The sequence below is a fragment of the Schistocerca gregaria genome, unplaced genomic scaffold (assembly GCF_023897955.1).
Source record: "Schistocerca gregaria isolate iqSchGreg1 unplaced genomic scaffold, iqSchGreg1.2 ptg000454l, whole genome shotgun sequence".
Taxonomy (NCBI): Eukaryota; Metazoa; Arthropoda; class Insecta; order Orthoptera; family Acrididae; genus Schistocerca; species Schistocerca gregaria.
The window spans coordinates 338,342-345,225 of NW_026061873.1; positions in this window are offsets into that span (position 1 = coordinate 338,342).

The window sequence follows — 6,884 nt, forward strand, 5'->3', positions numbered from 1 at the left end:
GCTAAATAGACAATAATAGAAAACTTAAACTTGATTTGTATTGCTTCTTACTGGCTATCACGTCAACTTACAAGCTTCTTCTGCGTTTTACTATGGTGCTTTTAGTGTCTTCGCATACCACAGCACGCGACATAGCTTTGCAGACGAAAAGTGTAACCGTTTCATAGAGAAGAGCGGGCAATGTGACGATCTGGCTCTCAGTCGTTTCGATAGCAAAGGACGAAAACGGGCGGATTTTACAGGTTTTTACTACATATGAACACTTTTCACATTCTCCCGTGCAACTTAGATAATAGACCTCTCTTCAGGCAAAATCTTAAGGTTCCAGCCCATGCCCAAGGCATCAAAGCCGGCTAAAAAGACAATAATCGACGACTAAAACTCGATTTGTACTGCTTCTTACTGGCTATCACATCAACTTAGAAGCTTCTTCTGCGTTCTACTATGGTGCTTTTAGTGTTTCCGCATACCGCAGCACGTGACATAGCTTTGCAGACGAAAAGTGTAACCGTTTCATAGAGAAGATCGGCCAATGTGACGATCTAGTAATTAAGTCGATTCGATAGCAAATGACGAAAACGAGCTGTTTTTAAGGTTTTTACTAGATATGAAATCATTTCACATTCCCGCGTACAACATGGCTGCTAGACCTCGCTTAAGGCAAAATCATAAGGTACTAGCTCATGTCCAAATCACCAAAGCCGGCTAAAAAGTCGATAATCGATAACTAAAACTTGAATTGTACTGCTCCTTACTGCCTATTACATCAACTTAGAAACTTCTTCTGTGTTCTACTACGGTGCTTTTAGTGTCTCCGCATACCGCAGCACGCGACATAGCTTTACAGACGAAACGTGTAACCGTTTCATAGAGAAGAGCGGCCAATGTGACGATCTGGTATTAAGTGTGAGATGATATACATGAGTTCCAAAAGAAATCCGCTGAAATTCCATTACTCGATAAATAGTATAATTCTCAAGGCTGTCAATTCAACTAAGTACCTGGGTGTTAAAATTACGAACAACTTCAGTTGGAAGGACCACATAGATAATAATGTCGGGAAGGCGAGCCAAAGGTTGCGGTTCATTGGCAGGACACTTAGAAAATGCAACAACTCCACTAAAGAGACAGCTTACACTACACTCGTTCGTCCTCTGTTAGAATATTCATGCGCAGTGTGGGATCCTTACCAGGTGTCTCCACATACCGCAGCACTCGATATAGCTTTGCACACGATAAATTTAACCGTTTCAGGGAGAAAAGTGGCCAATGTGACGATCTGGCATTAAGTCGATTCGATAACAAATGACGAAAACGGGCGGATTTCTCAGGTTTTTACTACAAATGAACACTTTTCACATTCTCCCGTGCCACGCGGCTGCTAGTCCTCCTTTAATGCAAAAATCTTAAGGGCCTAGCTCTTGTCCAAGGCACCAAAGAAGGGTAAAAAGTCAATAATCGATAGCTAAAACTTCAGTTGTACTGCTTCTTACTGGCTATTACATCAACTTAGAAGCTTTATCTGTTTTATACTATCGTGATTTTAGTGTCTCTGCATACCGCAGCACGCGCCATAGCTTTGCACACGATAAATGTAACCGTTTCAGAGAGAATAGCGGCCAATGTGACGTTCTGGTTTTAGGTCGATTCTATAACAAATGACGAAAACGGGCGGATTTCTCAGGTTTTTACTACATATTAACACTTTTCACATTCTCCCGTGCAACGCGGCTGCTAGTCCTCCTTTAATGCAAAAATCTTTAATGCCTAGCTCATGTCCAAGGCACCACAGAGGGGTAGAAAGTCAATAATCCATAACTAAAACTTCAATTGTACTGCTTCCTACTGGCTATTACATCAACTTAGAAGCCTCTTTTGTGTTGTACTATGGTGCCTTTAGTGTCTCGGCATACCGCAGCACGCGACATTGCTTTGCAGACGATAAATGTAACCATCTCAGAAAGAAGAGCGCCAATGTGAAGATCTGGCTTTAAGTCGATTCGATAACAAATGACGAAAACGGACGGATTTATCAGGTTTTTACTACATCTGAACAATTTTCACATTCTCTCATGCAGCGTGGCTGCTAGTCCTCCTTTCATGCAAAATCTTAAGGTACTAGCTCATGTCCATGGTATCAAAGCCGGTTAAAAAGTCAATAATCGATAGCTAAAACTGGAATTGTACTGCTTCTTAGTGGCTGTTACATCAACTTAGAAGCTTCTTCTGTATTCTACTATGGTGCTTTTAGTGTCTCCGCATACTGCAGCACGCGACATAGCTTTGCAGACGATAAATGTAACCATTTCAGAGAGAAGGGCGGCCAATGTGACGACCTGGCTTTAAGACGATTCGATAATAAATAACGAAAACGGACGGATTTTCCAGGTTTTCACTACATGTGAACACTTTTCACATTCGTCCGTGCAACGCGGCTCCCTGACTTCCCTTCATGCAAAATCTTTAGGTCTTAGCTCATGTCCAAGACACCACAGCCAGCTAAAAAGTCAATAATCGATAACTAAAACTTGAATTTTACTGCTTATAACTGGCTATTACATCAACTTTGAAGATTCTACTGTGTTCTACTGTGGTTCTTTTAGTGTCTCCACGTACCGCAGCACGCGATATAGCTTTGCAGACGATAAATTTAACCGTTCCAGAGAGAAGAGCGGCCAATGTGACGATCTGGCTTTAAGTCGATTCGATAACAAATGGCGAAAAGGACGGATTTCGCAGGTTTTTACTATATATGAACACATTTCATATTCTCCCGTGCAACGTGTGTGCTAGACCTCCCTTCATCGAAAATCGTAAGGTCCTAGCTTATGTCCAAGACACCAAAGGCGGCTAAAAAGTCAATAATCGTTAACTAAAATTTGAATTGTACTGCTTCTTACTGGCTATTGTATCAACTTAGAAGCTTCTTCTGTGTTCTACTATGGTGGTTTTAGTGTCTCCGCATACCGCAGCACGCGACATAGCTTTACACACGAAGGATATAACCGTTTCAGAGAGAAGAGCGGCCAATGTGGCGATATGGAATGAAGTCGATTCGATAGCAAATTACGAAAACGGTCGTATTTCTCAGGTTTTTACTAGATTTAAACACTTTTCACATTCTTTCGTACAACGCGGCTCCCTCACCTCCCTTCATGCAAAATCTTAAGGTCTTACCTCATGTCCAAGGCACCAAAGCCAGCTAAAAAGTCAATAATCGATAACAAAAACTTTAATTTTACTGCTTCTAACTGGCGATTACATCAACTTCGAAGCTTCTTCTGTGTTGTACTGTGGTTCTTTTTGTGTCTCCACGTACCGCAGCACGCGATATAGCTTTGCAGACGTTAAATGTAACCCTTTCAGAGAACAGAGCAGGCAATGTGACGATCTGGCCTTAAGTCGATTCGATACTAAATTACGAAAACGGACGGATATCTCTTGTTTTTACTACATATGAACACCTTTCACATTCTCCCGTGCAACGCGGCTGCTAGTCCTCCTTTCATGCAAAATCTTAAGGTCCCGGCTCATGTCCAAGGCACCAAAGAATGGTAAAAATTCAATAATCGATAACTAAAACTTGAATTGTACTGCATCTTACTGGCTATTACATCAACTTAGAAGCCTCTTCTGAGTTCTACTATGGTGCGTTTAGTGTCTCCGCATACCACAGCATGCGACATAGCTTTACACACAACAAATGTAACGGTTTCAGACAGAAGAGCGACCAATGTGGCGGTGTGGAATGAAGTCGAATCGATAGCAAATGACGAAATCGGACGTATTTCTCAGGTTTTAACTACATATGAACACTTTTCTCATTCTTCCGTGCAACGCGGCACCCTGACCTCCCTTCATACAAAATCTTAAGGTCTTAGCTCATGTTCAAGGCACCAAAGCCAGCTAAAATCAATAATCGATAACTAAAATTTGAATTGTGTTGCTTCTAACTGCCTATTACATCAACTTCGAAGCTTCCTCTGTGTTCTACTGTTGTTCTTTTAGCGTCTACACGTATCGCAACACGCGATATAGCTTTGCACACGATAAATGTAACCGTTTCAGAGAGGAGAGCGGCCAATATGACGATCTGGCATTAAGTCGATTCGATACAAATGACGAAAACAAGCTGATTTCTCAGGTCTTTACTACATAAGAACACTTTTCACATTCTCCCGTGCAACGCGGCTGCTAGTCCACCTTTCATGCAAAATCTTAAGGTCGTAGCTCATGTCCAAGGCACCAAAGCCGGCTAAAAGTTTATTAATCGACAACTAAAACTTGCATTGTACTGCTTCTTACTGGCTATTACATCAACTTAGAAGCTTCTTCTGTGTTCTACTATGGTGCTTTTAGTGTCCCCGCATACCGCACCACGCGACATAGCTTTGCACACGATAAATGTAACCGTTTCAGAGACAATAGCGGCCAATGTGACGATCTGGCTTTAAGTCGATTCGATAACAAATGACGAAAACGGGCGGTTTTCTCAGGTTGTTACTACATATGAACACTTTTCACATTCTCCCGTGCAACGCGACTGCTAGTCCTCCTTTCATGCAAAATCTTAAGGTCCTACCTCATGTCCAAGGCACCAAAGAAGGGTAAAAAATCAGTAATCGTTAACTAAAACTTGAATTGTACTCCTTCTTACTGCCTTTCACAACAACTTAGAAGCTTCTTCTGTGTTCTACTATGGTGCTTTTAGTGTCTCCGCATACCGCACCACGCGACATAGCTTTTCAGACGATAAATGTAAACGTTTCAGAGAGAATAGCGGCCAATGTGACGATCTGGCTTTAAGTCGATTCGATAACAAATGACGAAAACGGGCGGTTTTCTCAGGTTGTTACTACATATGAACACTTTTCACATTCTCCCGTGCGACGCGGCTGCTAGTCCTCCTTTCATGCAAAGTCTTAAGGTCCTAGCTTGAAACGTCCCCTTTGAAAAATTTATACACGACTGTGCTTAAACTGACACACAATATTTTAGCGCAACGCAATCTGACTTCCAAAAATCCCTACGAAAGAATGGCCCTGATTAACATTAACGTATACGTTTCACAAATCACTTACCTCAGAAAAATCTTCGTTACTCGAACTACTGCAATACAGCGAGCGCCACTACTGCCAGCTAACTAAAAGAATCAAACTACGGAAGGCACTAACTACTGATAGGTACAGTTAGCAAATGAAAGATTTTAATAGAGAACAAACAATGTATTTACCTTAATAGTCATAATATATATATCAGTTCATGACACCAATTCTTACAAATTTCAAAACTCCGCCATCTCTCTCCCCACGTCCACCACTGCTGGCGGCTCACCTCCAACTGCGCAACGCTACGCGCTGTTAGCATCCAGCTGCCGCTGCCCAACACTACAATGGCAGACAACAATGCAAACTAAACACAGACTGCACACGGCACAGCCAGTGATTTTTTCATACCGAGCGCTATGTGGCGTTACCAGTAAGAAGACCTAAACAGCCTACTTACATAGCCCCCATGCTCCCCACAAAAAATTTTTACAAATTGTTTTGGGCAGTGGCCAATAATGATTTGATAAAATTTTTCATAATTATTATAACAAAGATATCAAATACACACACTTATTGATACAATGTTGGTCAGAAGCTAAAACTTTCTCACAGTCCATAAAGACAGTCCTGATCGTTCATCATAGTAAAATAGCAGTGTTTTTGATCAATGTCTATGGAGTAAAAGAAAATGCACACTGAAGTAGTGGATTTCCATGCAGTCTTGAAGAAGTAGTGTTTTCCTTCCAACAGAAAGACAGTGCTGGCTCTTCAGATGCTGACAGGTAATGGGCCACCACATAGCAAACCCACAGCAGAGTCAGCCCAAGTTTTGAAGAATATTGGTAGGTAGGTCGTCACAGAATAGGCCCATTGTAGTCCTGGTAGAGATTACGGTATTGGTGGGCCACCAGAGGTGCAGACCCATTGCAGTCCTTGTAGAAATAATGGTATTGGTGAGTCATCAAAGGTGTAGACCCACTGTAGTCCTTGTAGAGATGGCCAGCAGCTATCTGTTTGACTGTGCAGGCGCACAATCACCATTGAAGAGACTTGCGGATAATATAACAAGTCCATAACCACCACTTGTGCACTCAGAAAAATTGTTTTTAAATTGTCCTTAGAACCAGCAATGCTGTTATCCATTCCCTTACTGAGTTATTAACACACGTGCAAACACTATCAGTCCCTACTTCTCACATATTGTCCATATACTATGACCAACAGAAACGTGTGACGTGAAATGTAATTTACAAGTTACTTAATTTGATGAACTGGTGTCAATTACAATTTTATAACATAAGAATGCAATAACAAAGGTACAAAATACATCTTTAAAGAACATAACAATACAGATAACATTTGCAGTAGTAGAGGCTTTACAAAAGAATCGAAATAGCAAATATATCAGTGTTACAAAAATTACAACAAAAGTACATACATAAGGTTCAGAATAACTTTTGAAACATCAACTTCACACATGAGCAATAAAACAAAACACTGTAAATAATGTCTGAACATATTTACAAAGAAAATGACATAGTATTTGAAAAATTCTACAACATAAATCTTATTAGCTAAACACATAAAGACAGGAAAAAGACAAATACACAAGGGTACATAAACACATAGAGGGATAATACGAAAGGAAAGGACAGGGTTTGTTTTACTGCAGTATTTTGCATAGAGATCTCCCTTAGTTCATCATTTTTCCAAAAAGTCCTATCTAAACCTGCTTTCTGTATTCGGTTCACATCCTCTTTCAAAAATAGTTTTTCTCCACTGTACACTACTTTTTTGGCCAAACCAGTTTCTTAAAGCTTCTCAATGCTTTTCTTC